This window comes from Odontesthes bonariensis, chromosome 20, assembly GCF_027942865.1.
Source record: "Odontesthes bonariensis isolate fOdoBon6 chromosome 20, fOdoBon6.hap1, whole genome shotgun sequence".
Classification (NCBI taxonomy): domain Eukaryota; kingdom Metazoa; phylum Chordata; class Actinopteri; order Atheriniformes; family Atherinopsidae; genus Odontesthes; species Odontesthes bonariensis.
Window position 1 is genome coordinate 18,519,584 of NC_134525.1, and position 13,378 is coordinate 18,532,961.

Below are 13,378 nucleotides of genomic sequence, written 5' to 3' on the forward strand. Positions count from 1 at the left end.
ACACTCTAATTATCCCATCTGATGAGACACGGGGCTCCTCTGCCACCGCTGCTGCTCTGAAACCACAGCCATCTCCAGCCCCAGCAGGTTGATGCGGGGCTTCTCTCCCTCTCATCATTTCTGCCGGTGATACCTGCCTAATTATAGCCCCACAATGCTGTAATGGAGAGGGGCCTTAATCCTGGGGTGGAGGATAAGACATTGCTATAAAAACTGAAAAAGGAAATTTAGCAAAATAATTCTAAATGTGTATAAGCTAGAATTATTTTTTTTTTCCAATTAATGTTTGACTTCTGTAACATTTGATTCAAATTATTTCTGCTTTCAAAATATTTATGTGTATCAAGAGAAATACATGTTTAGATTGTGCATTTGAATGTAAATGTCCAACGCAGGCTCCAGATCTTATTATTTATTCATTTCTAGTTCAAGGAGGTGGTGCTAATATTAGCTTTAGCATTTCTCTGTTTCAACCTACACGGTGAGGTTCAACAAAGATTGACCTTGATCTGAAAACTGTAGGTGAGCTCCATGGCAGGCTCAACACACACATATGCACACATCGTGTTCTGTATGTGCCTGTGTGAATGTGTGCGTGCATACGGCCTCTCTGACCCAGCATGTCCTCTTTCTATCATCTTCAGTTTTTTATTATTTTTTCTTTCCCCCCTCCCATCACCGTAATGGCTCTCTGCGATGCCTTCTTGGGTTTATGCAGCATCATTCACAAACGGCGTGCAGTCCTTCTCCTCGTCCTTCCCCTCACTCATCCTCCTGTCCTTTCATTCTTTCGAAGTCCTTGATTCACGTATATTTCACTGAAGAGCTCCTGTATGTCAGCGCAGCAGCCAGAGAGACAAAGACAGGCCTGAGTTAATTACCTATCATTTAGAGCAGATGGCTGCAGATGATATGTAAATGTGTGTGTGCTCACTTGTGTGTGTATGTGTGTGTATTTGTGTGTAAATGGGTGTTTATGTGATTGCTAATATGACTGCATGTATGTGTTTGCACATACAAAGTAGCCCTTTGCATGATGTTTGTGAGGCCAAAAACATACACTAACACATATATAGAAAGGCATGAAGATTTCTGAAAAGGATTTGAAATTTAAACTCTGAATCTTTGGTTTTACTCCATCCAGATAAACTGTTAGTGACTGAAACCATAATTATGGGTTGCAGTTTTTCTGCAACCCTCTTTAAACTGCTTCCTTGTTCATTTAAATATGGCCACAACCCTAATTTAAAATCAAGCTCTAGCGTGTAATCATTGTCTTTTACATAACTAAAAATGATAATGTGTGAAATATTTTACTGCAGGTATAGCCACTCCCTCTATACCTCAACAGAGGAACCTGAATCCAGCCCATGCAATATGAGTCAGTTGAGACATTTCTTCTTTAGTCTTTGACAGATTTTCAAGAGTATCTTCTCCAAGTCTAAAGAGGTAGTTCTTTCTGAAACAGGCTCGCTTAACAGAAATCATGAGATAAAATGTCTAGTTGTATGTGCATGGTGAATCAATGATGAATGTGCAGTGAATTGGAGATGTATGTTACAGTGCACTCAGTGACACAGGATGAGGTATAACCACAGAGGGAGGGCAGCAGTGAGCGAGGTGCAGGGGGTGTAGAAACCCTTTTTTTTTCTCTCTCTCTTTCGCACTGTAAATTAAAACATTCTCGATGCCAACAATTTCTCAGCAGCAAGTCCGTGAATAATGCTGTAGATGCAAGCTATAGAGCACTCTTTTGTGCTTTTCAATAATCTGTGTATGTTTATTCTCCACCAACACACCCAGCAGGAGTCTGTGAATATAGCCAGCATGTGTGACTCTAAGTTTGCATACCGCAGATGGAGACCCACTAATTTACTCATTATGGAGATTTAATATGAGGGAACACTGCTACAGAGATCAGATGTAACTATAGAGCATCATCATTCACATCCATACAGTTTTTCATCCAGTCTCCGCTGTATTGTACTTGAAAAAAAATGAAGTAAGTCTTTTTATTATTTCCACAGATTTTCTTTTTTTTTTTTCATGCTCAGGCATGACTCGATCTGTGCAGCAGCAGCAAATAGAGCTCATTCACATGATGGTTAGACCCCTATTGGCTCCCTGGTGAGCGAAGCTCTTTCACAGCTCTGAGGAGTCAACGCTGCTTTGGGCCTTTTTTATGGTGTGATGGGAAAGGGAGCAGTTTGGCTTTCCATGAATAAAGATCTATTTACTAATTCAGCTAGTCCGAAGAACAGTGTATTGTTCCATTCTCTCATTGTGTTAAATCCAATCATATTCTTGAATAATACTCAGCAGATATATTACAGCAGGAATTTTGCAAATCTGCTTGACTCAATCATAGTAAAAATCATACAATGGCTCGTTGATATTGGAGGGATTATCCAACAAGCTTTTAGTTGAAATATTTGATTTTTTTTTTTTTTTTATCAACTAATAGATGTGTAAAATCCATCAGTAAAAAAAGGAGCATTCTGTGTCACATTTACATCGTCAAATTAAGATGTATTGAATCAGTCTTGTCTCAGGGTTTAGGCTGGTGTATGGCTGCTTGAAATGGAACCAAACATCTTTGAGCTTTAAATTGTAACGACGAGGCCCTCTGCTGGCAACAAGAGTGTCTGCACAAGCACTTTCATATTATTAGAAACACAGCCTTCCCTGTTTTCATCAAGTCTGTAGTTGGGATTTCTTTGACTTGTTATTGTACTTATGTGGACAGCTGGACTACTGAATGACTGTGGAAGATACACACTCCTGGAAATAGCTACACCATGTGTCTTCCAGTCTTAGTACATCTGCTCCAAAATAAAACATCCAATTGTGACACCAATTGAAAATTATTAGCAAAAGAAATGAGGCAAGAGAAGATTCTGATTCATCTTTGTCTATGGTTAACCAACAGCATATTAGTTACATGCTTTTTTTCTCTGCTATAACATTTGAGGCCGACTGCTCATGCCAACTCATTTTCATGCACGACACCTTTTATTCCTGAACACAAACACACAGTATCTCTCTCATCCACCTGCTGTGTAAAAACTGGACCTTTGATCTGGTCTTGCTTGTGGTCTGTATCTCTCCTGAAGCAGAGAACCATTACATACACTCTGTGTCCAGATGTACTTGTCATGCAAAGGCAAGCTCAGATCCCAGGCAATCAAAGGTGTGGGAGATGCCTCCAGAACCCGCATTAATATGCATGAGAGCAGGAGCTACTCTATGATGTAATTGCAGTAGCAGCGAAGGTCAGTGCCTTCACCTAGCCCTTGCACAATTTCAAAGCCCAGATGTACACACACCACTCAGGTTTGGTTATGGCAATCTCTGTGCATTTCGAAGACAGAGGATAACTGTGCTGATAGAGGTGTGTGAAAAGATGAAATCGGCTGTTAATTGCGTTATCGCCAGACTTTTTTATGCTACCAGGAGTCTGACTCTCACATTACAACAATGCACTCTCATGTTCCCTCCCTGAACACAAATCACAGTGGGCCTTTCATCCGGGGAGCAAAGCTGTTTACAAGCTTCCCACCCACCCATGTGGTCCTATTCTCAAGGCTCTGTTGGTTCTGAAAATAATGCATGTTCCTTTCATTCATATTCCCGCTCTGGCCCTGATTTGGCCCCAAGGATGTTACTGTATATCAAAGCAAAGCATCCAGATGTTTAATGAGAATAAAACATGTTCCTGAATATGGACCATTTCCCACATTGAATTAGATATAATATGCCTTATAAGTGAAATTCAGCATGTTTGCCTTTGTTGCGACTGAATGTGCTGATTTGATGTCGTTCCAGTTATTCTCTCTGTGTTGTTGCTGTTTTGTTTTGGATCCTGTGATTCCCTCACTGCAGTGGCTGATTGACAGAACCAGGACAGAAAACAGTTCCTATCACTTAGCTGTGACTGCTATCAGACCCAGTTCTGTCACTGCATATGAGTTTACTTTAAAGCGCAACAATACATACGACAGTATTTAACATGAAATCTAACTTGCTCATGAGGTATTTTTGTTCGTATTTAGAGTACTTTTAGTCAGTCTTGTCAAGAAGGCAGTTGAAATGTCAGTTTAATGATCTCAACAAACATAATCTTGATTTGATGACCAGCATGTCAGACACCCGATGCTCCACTCAAAGGGCTCTGTACTCAAAGTATGTTTCATGCAAACTTTTTTACAACTTTTTCTTGCTCATAATATTGTGAAATGTCAGAAAAAAGGCAGCGAGGCTGTACTAAAGCACAGCTGTGTTTTGAAAATAAATACTTGCGTCTCCATGCTTGCATGTTCAAAAGAACAATGCTACCATGCTGATGTGTGTGTGGGAGGTTATGTTTGCCAATTTCATCTCGTCATATAGGCCAATGTTTTCTCTTTTACACCAAGAGTATTTAATTAAAAGGAAGGAAAATTCAAAGGATTATAAAAGTATTCAGGATACAGCTTGTGGATCAATATCAGCTTTAAATTCCATGGCAATCCATCAAAACACAATTACACAAGTAAAAATATTGGTAGGTAGAATATCTGAGAGTCGGCATTCAGCATGGATGGATTATGAAACAAGGGTTCCCAGGGCACCGTCGGTGTATGTAATAACCTCTTATTCATTACACTTAGGAACACATACTGAAAGAGACACATTGTACCCATAAATACTGCAGCTTCAATCTGTGGTTGTTTTGTGTCTCCAACTGTGTATCTTTTATCACTTTGTTGAAATTTTGCATCTCTTTGTGGTTGTTTTTATTACATTTTGATTATTTTGAATGTTGTTTTGGTTGATTTATATCTCCTTGTAGTCCTGTAGGTGAACTAATTTGGGTTTAGCATTTCTGCACATTTTCTATTATATTTCTTCTTCTATTTTGTTGATTTTTGTGATCCTTGTGTGATCCTTTTACATCTTGTTAATGTTGTTTTGTGTCCTAGTTTGGTCACTTTGTGGCACATATGGGTCATTTTGCATCTCTTCATAGTTGTTTCATGTCTCATTTCGGTCCCCTTTTGCCCCTGTGGCCAATCTGTGTCTGCATTTTTTTTGTTCTCTTTACTGGGTTTTTTAGCCAATATTCTATTTGTGTGCTTATTTTAAAGATGACTCTGTCTCTCATTTGGGTTATTAGTTTTCCATCTGTCATCATTTTTAATTTTGTGTTTTTGTTTTATTTTCATTTTGTTTTACATATGATTAATTTTGCATTGTGGTTATTTTATATTGCTGTCATATTGCATCTTGTTGGAGCCATTTTGCATCCCTTCTTGGTCATTTCATGTCTCATATGGTCATCCTGCATCCTTGTGGTAAATTTGCACCTGTAATTGTATGGTTGTTTTCTGTCTCTTGTTGTTAACTTTGCATCTCATGGTTTTGTTCTGTGGCCCAGTTTGGGCTGTTTTTGCATCTTTTTGTTTGATGTAACATGTTTTATGTGAGTCTGTCATTTTGCGTCTCATTTGGTCATTTTTGCATCTCTTTGTGACTTTGTATTTTATTTTTGTCATTTTCTTCCATCGCATTTGCTTCTCATTGTGCTTGCTTTTTCTTTTTCTTTTCTTTCTATTTTTAAATTCTTTTTAACATATATTTCTGGGATAAGCCTGTGCCTGTTGGGCACATTCAGTTCAATTGTCCATCCTTGTAAGCAGGAATTCATCCATCCACCAAAGTATGGGTGAAATTACTTATCAAACCACCTTAAAAGTACCTAGTTTCTTTAGTACGAGTAGTTTTTAAGAGCGAGTAGGTATCGGGCTTTGTGGGAGTCCCCCTGAATAAGCAGCATAGTGGTGCATTTCCTGTACAGTGCAAACTAAGAAGATTTCCATGAGCTCCTGTCAGTGCTAATAACCACAACGGTCTTGTAAAGAGCTCCCCCAGGGCTGTTTGACCATGCCAGCAAAGGGAGGGGGTGATGTTCGCAGGGGTGGGGGTCGGTAGGGTTTGAGCTGACGGCTCTCAGACTGTCTCAACTCATTTATCTCTTTTGTACATGGCCAATCCATCTCTCTGAGAAGTTAGCTTTGTTGTAACCTTGCTGTGTGTGGTCGTGGCCAGAGTTGTTGAGAGCACAGAGGCAAAGTACGGGTAAGATATGCGAGTGGACACACAGGACCAAAGAGAAGAAATACAGACAAACATGCAAGCAAATATCAGAGGCTTGCCTAGAGGGGGTCAGGACCAAAGTGGTGCCCCATGTGCTGACATCAGCAGAGGCAGAGCAAATCCTACAGAGAATAATGAAGCACGAAGGGTGGGCGAGAGAAAGAAGAGAAGGGAGGGGCAAGGAAGGGAGAAGATGCAGGGGGAGGGGTTAAGGATGGGGGTACAGTGCTTGTAATCGGATCATTGGCTACAGTGTGTTGAGTCAATGTGATCAATAGAAACTGCACATGAAGCAGAGAGCCTTAATGGCCCTTAATCTCCATCAGTCCTGAACAGGGGTATAGAAAAAGACGAAGTCACAGGAGCTTGTATCACATTACACACTCAGCCTGCACCATCTTGCACAGTGCCATGCCCTCAGATTCTCTCCAGTACTGTTCATATATATGTATATATATTGCTGAGTATAGAGTCCTGACCGGGGGCTCCCCAGACTCCAGACCTCAGCAGCCGGCATGTCATATTTCATTCCTTGGCACCTTTTCATTTCATTTCAAATGCATTACATTTCAGAGCTTTCCATTCTATGCTACCCCCTGTGATGCAAAACTTTAGTGTGAACACTCTGTCCCTGCACAGGACATATTCCAGCCATTGAATTCGATAAGCAGTCTGCCTGCAGCTTGTTAGTCTTCAGCCATCATCTGCAGAGCACTGTTCTTTTATGAAGTTTAGATGTGGTCCCAAACTTTAGGATGCAGTGCTTTTTCCCATTCTCTGAGTTCATACATTTAACTCATCTACTTCATTGATGACAGACTCATATTGATGAGGCCTGGTTGTGGTGTCCAAGTGCCCTAAAACAGCAGTGAAGCATAATGAAGGTATAGAAAGATATTAGTGCAAAATAACTAGAGGAGCAGTCCTCACTCTATGTAACCTATTCTGGTGTTCTTTTGTTACAAACTATTTACCAACTCCTTCCCTCTTTTTTTTTCCATTCAGCTCTCAGTTGACCATGAATTAAACAGTACATTGACAATAAACTGAATCCTGAGGGCACAGGCAGGAGCAGTGTATGACCTGCTATACTGTAAAATGAATGGCCATGGTCAAACAATCCCAGAAGATGGTGGATAAAAGGCCTTTGGAATCTGTGCAAGGCAAGAAATTGTTGTTTTCACTTGCGAGCATTCTCCAGCTGGATACGAAGCAATATAAAAGACCATTATTTAGTGTATTTTATGAACTGCAAATATGCTAACAGCAGCAGGAAAGGCACTGCTTTTTACACACATTTGCATAGAAAAAGGGGAAAACAATTGTCACCCAAGGGAAAGCATTAACATTGATTTGATAGTTTTGATTGTTCCAGGGAAACATTTGAACATATCAATGGCTCTAAATGATTCCCTTGTGCTTTGAAAGCTGTCTACACGCATCACATAAACATTTAATTTGTCCTAACTTGCAAAGAGTACTGACAATTGCAAACACTGCATTATTCATCGTAATATCTGAAGAGCATCATCATGGAAAGAAGAGTGGTTGCCTTGAGGATAAAGGTATTGTCATTTTTCATAGCCTGTTATGTCAGTCGTACCTGTGTTTTATATTGTTTATATTTCAAATAATACCCATCTAAGTATGATTAGAGTAAGATTAGAGTACTATCAGGTGCATATATTCTATGTGAGCCCATTATAGGTACACACACGTGCTGTCACACATTTATACTAAATTTAAGTTCCATTATTAGCCATGTTTGTTCCAGAGAGAAAGTTACTTAGGAAGTTACTTTAGCTTGAGCTTTTGCTCTGGACATTGTAACAGTGAGATTTTTACCTTTCTCTATTGCTACATGTATCTACACAGCTTCCTTGTTGGCCACTGCTTTTCAGTACAATGATGCATCAACTGAGCCACCCTTTCAGTACCTTTGAGCTACCCCTCCAAAGACATGTACTTCTGCATTCGTCTCTTTTCGATATGGTGACGCTACTTCATTGTCAAAAACAAAGTGTATAAATATGACCATTGTTTAAGGTGTACTTAAGGTTGTACTTGTTAGATAAACAAGACGATAAATTACCAAATATTACTGATATCCTGGTATTCTTTCCTAACTCCTGTATTTGTGGAAAAATAATGAAAAGGTTTGAGTTGTGGTCAATGATTGGTGAGAACACTCTCTGAAAAGGACATATGTACCTCCACCAACTTTGAGAAATCCATCAATAGCCCTTTTCTTTTTTCAGTACTTACACCATTTGATACACAGGACACAATGCAAGCTTCATGTTTCAACATCACACCGATCTAAGTTTCATTTAGACACATTTCCACTTTTTTTTTGCAGGAAAAGCATTGGCACTGACTTAGTTAACCACCATCAATTGTAAAGCCATGGCTGTGAGCCAGCATGCGCACTACAACTCAAGCTCCTTCTGTGTTTTTCCGTATGTGACGAGCTGCAGTGTCTGCTGCGAAAAAGGTTTATTCAAACAGGAAAAACCACTTCAGTGTCAATCACTAAGCACACATCACTCTGTTTAGTAGAAGCCAAAAACAAAGAAGAAGTAACATGGCCATAACACATTTGTGAGATAGGGGGCACAAAAAAGGTAGATTTCAGTCTGTTTGTCTTAATTTATGAATGCTGTCTCTCTGTTGGCATCACAGATAATAACAGTCACCATATTGTGCTCCATAACTTCTCTTTGGACGTTTGTTCTTTGCTGTAACTACAGACATAATTCTAACAAAAATATATGAAATTTGATCTCTAATAAAAACCCACCAGATCTGATCAAATCAAAAAGTAATTTCCTTGATTATTATTCAACACCTGCATTAACAAAATTACAAGAATATTAGAGTGCAAATCACTCAGTTCTGTTTCATTGTGTGCGGAACAATACAGTCTGTTCAGCTTAGATCTACATCAAATCAGTGTGTTTCAGCAAATGTTCACCCTCTACTTTCAGTTCACAGATAATGATATAACCATGGCAACAGAGACACCTTGGGAAAGGGCAGTAAGAATACTTAAACACTGCCGTCAATCAAAGCCCCACTTCCTCAAATGGGGAATAAAACTCTGCTGATTGCTTCATTTGGCTTGCCGAACAACACTTTGAAACTTCAGCGTAGCTTTGAATATCAGCTGATAGATTTGGAACAAACCTACAGTATAAATTAATTAATTTCAGATTCCTCTATCAACAGCATGTCAGTTAATATAGTCATCAATAGCACTAATGTTCTGTGAGGGCTTATCGAGTGACATCGCCCAGAGTGTGAAAACCTTCCAAACGTCGAGGAAGTGCCAACCCTGAGACTTTCACTAACCTTGCCTTGAGCCATGTGTTGATGAGTCTTGAGTGTGACTGAAACTTCAAAGGCATTTCAGCTCTCTTAAGTAGAGGATGCTTTTTCTCTCATCTTCACTCAACAGCATCTCTTTCCAGAAGGACATTTTGATGGTTTGGGGGGTTAAAAAAGTTTGCTTGGCACTCCCTCAGAACAAGCTTTGACCACCATAGCAAGGGGCAAATTAACTGCACTGTGATATTAAAGTCATTAATCAGTTACTTTGATTCCTAAATGTTAAGAAAAACATGAGCGAGCCAGAGAAATTAAATGGGAAAAAAAGGTCGAGCCTGCAGTGCATACAGCAGTGTGCTCTACTCATTAAACAGTAAAGAGAACCCTTGTTATTTTGCTGCACTTTTCAAACACGTCAATGCACGAGGTCAAATCTGCGTCACACCAGAGGTCTCTAATTAAATTGAGTTTAGCACATTTGAGAATTTGTACATCGCAGTAGTATCACACACAACCAGTAATTGTGAGGGCATTGTGTGGCAAATTAATAGCAAGTTACCCGTGTAGTTTGTCTGTTGTGGTCACGGGAAAACGGAGGCAGACAAGAGTGTGGCCTTTTCAAGGGCTGCCTACAAAAACCTGACAGATGCACAAATTAACACACAGAGGAGAGAGGTTGCAATCCAAAGCCTCCAATGTTATTATTACAGCTCTTTCTTCCTCCTTGACACACATAAAGGCAGATTTCTCTCGCTCCCTGCTTACATCCTCTTTCTCCCTCTCCTTTCCACTTCTCACCGCACAGCTTGGGGAGCTGGCATTAATTGCTCCAAAGAGCTGTGGAAGAACAACAAGTACTTCTCATCCTGATAATAATTGTGTCTGTAGGAGATCGAGGGCTTGAGAAGAAAGAGGGCTTTGCTGCTTACAGGAAAAGCTTTGTAGTATGTCTTGTGAGCAGAGTGGAGGGTATTTGGGGGGGGAAAAAACGTGATACGATGGCGCACTCTAGTGGAGAGACAGTGACAGAAAAGGCATTGTGTCAACACAGAGAATATAATTAACAAGGGGAGTGAGCACATATCACATGATATCTGGCACTGCTGAAAACGCATAAAAACCTCATTGTGCGTTTAGTTTTTGCTCTTGCACAGCACTTGAGTCAGTTTCCTGTCAAACATTTCCTGTATAACATTCACAGAACAAGTTATGTTTGTCTCTAAGTCAGGATCAGGCGATTAGGGCTTGTCTAATAATGTGGCTCCTCTATCTGTAAAACCTGTTTCTTCTTTCACAGATGTAATCTTTTTCACTGTGTATGAAAGCCAACCTGCTTCAGGCCATTTTGATCCCTTTTCCGAAAAAGTCTGAGTGAAAAGCAAATTAAAACAGAATGTAATTATTTGCAGATCGGGTTTAAAAAATGTTTCATTCACAATAAAACGTAGAAAGCAGAAAAGTATCTCGTGAAAAATATTAGCCAATCTTAAATTTGATGACAACACATTTCAAAAAGGTTGGGATGGGGCAACAAAAGGCTGAAAAAGTAAGCGATACTAAAAAGAAACAGCTGGAGGAAAATGTTGCAACTCAGTAGGCAAATTGGCAGTCGGTCAGTAAGAGAGGCAGATGTTCAATCTAAAAAAAATGGCAAAAAAGTCTCTAAATTACTGAGCAATTTAACAATAATATTCCTCATCATAAAATTGGGATTCTTTTTCCACCATCGACAGTACGTAATATCATCCAAAGATTCAGATAATCGACATCTCTGTGCACAAAGAGACTGCTGAGAATCAACAATAAATGCTTGTTTCAGGCCCCCGTGCAGCATCACATTAAAAACAAACATCATTCACTCGTGGAAATCCCTGCATGGGCTCAGGAACACTTCCAAAAATCATTGTCTGTAACACAGTTCAGCGTTCTATCCACAAATGCTCATTTAAAGTGGCATGAGGCAAAGTAAAACTGTTCTGTGGTCAGACAAATAGAAATTTGGAGTTCTTTCTGGAAATTATAGACGCCACGTCCTCTGGACTAAAGAGGAGACGGACTATCCAGCCTCTTATCAGGACTCAGTTCAAAACATTTGGAGCATAATGAAATGCGAAATACAACAGAGAAGATCCAGGAATGTTGAGCAACTTGAATCCTATATCAGACAAGAATGGTACAGCATTACTCTCCCACAGATCCAGCAACTGGTCTCCTCAGTTCCCAGATGCCCTTAGACTGTTGTCTAGAGGGGTTGCCACTCGGTGGTTGTCATGGCTCCGTCCCAAGTTTTTGTGAGACCTGTTACGGCAGTCAAACTCAAGATGAGGTAATCGTTTTCACGGAATAGTGAAATGTCTCACTCTCAACTTTTTGACATTTTCTGTGTTATTGTGAATGTATTTTTGGTTTATGCAAATCGCTGCGTTCTATTTTTTTTCGCAGTTTACACAGCCTCCCAACTCTTTTGAACTGTAGCGGCCGTTTAACCCTTTGACACATTTAAACGAGGGTGCGTAACTGAAAAAAAAAACCAGCAAAGATTTCTGTTCTGTCGTGGCAAAAACAGACAGGCAACAAATTAAAGAAAAAACCTGGACTACTGACCCCCACACTGAGGGAATCCAGTGGATCTGTTCTTCTGGCCTGGTTTGAGTCCACTTGTTCTCTTATAGGGAAGATTCGCTGCTTTGATAACACAAGAGCAGAGAGCCTTCTCTCTAACCCTGTAAAGAGGACAATGCCTCAAATCCATAGAGCACACTGGGATAACTGAATGGTTTGCTGAATATAAAGATGATTTAATATTTTATGCCTTGGTTTTTGCCGGGATCAGATGTAACTTACAACACACACCAGATATTCTGGACCAGCATGTTGGACATCACACCATATCTTTTGATTGAATGGTGTTCAACCCCTCCAGTAGACCTTTTGAACAATCGTTGGGGCTCTCTTGGAGGGCCGTCACCTCAGTAAGTTTGTTTTTCCTGTTAGCTGTCTGTATTTCACAATGATGACACATTAAAGGTGCATATTTTGCTCTATTTTTAAGTCACAGTATAGATAATGATTCAGATAAAAATTAATTCTATATAAATAATCTGTATTTACCCTGATAACAGGTAGCAAACACTGTTTCCATTAAACAGGGTTCACAGATATAGAATCCTTTACTATATTTGCTTTTATCACTGCAGTTGAAAGATTTGTTCTGATCATTTGTGACAAAATACATTAGATTAAGTTTTTACTATTATTTCCAGCCAGTGACACGTCTTTCAGTCATTGTGGAGGTTCAAAGCACAACTTGTGCTCGGAAAGATGCCCACGGAGAATCATGTGACTAACCAAGGTGAATGGCTGCAGATGTATGTCATCAGAGTTCAGGAAAAGTAACAATGAATGTTTGGTCAAATTATGCTCATAAGTACAATTTTGAGGTGATTAGTACTTGGTATTTCTATACTCTGTACAAATTGTTCTACATTTGATGCATTTAGTTACTTGTTACGTTGTTGAAGAGAGGGGGAAAAAAGCACAATCTGACCATATGATTACTGTGAACAGCTTTACCTCGGCTTCCTGTACCACTGTGAGGAACATTGGAGTTATTTTTGTGCAGGATGTGTCCCTTAACTCGCACACTGAAGTAGTCTCTAGGACTGTCTTGCCGTGAGTTGTTTGGCTTTTCTAAACATGAAGTGCCCTGAGATTACTTTCATTGTAAGCTGGCACTGTACGACTGTATTTTAAAAACACGAAGCACAATCGGTCAGCATAAGCCTTTACAGATACCCTGAGGGAAATTCATCAGCTACCCAACCAGTATTAGTGATATACAGTACACGTAAATTCATACATACACAGTCAATTTTTACAAATTGATGTAAAAATAATGGTAGATGATGGTTTAACT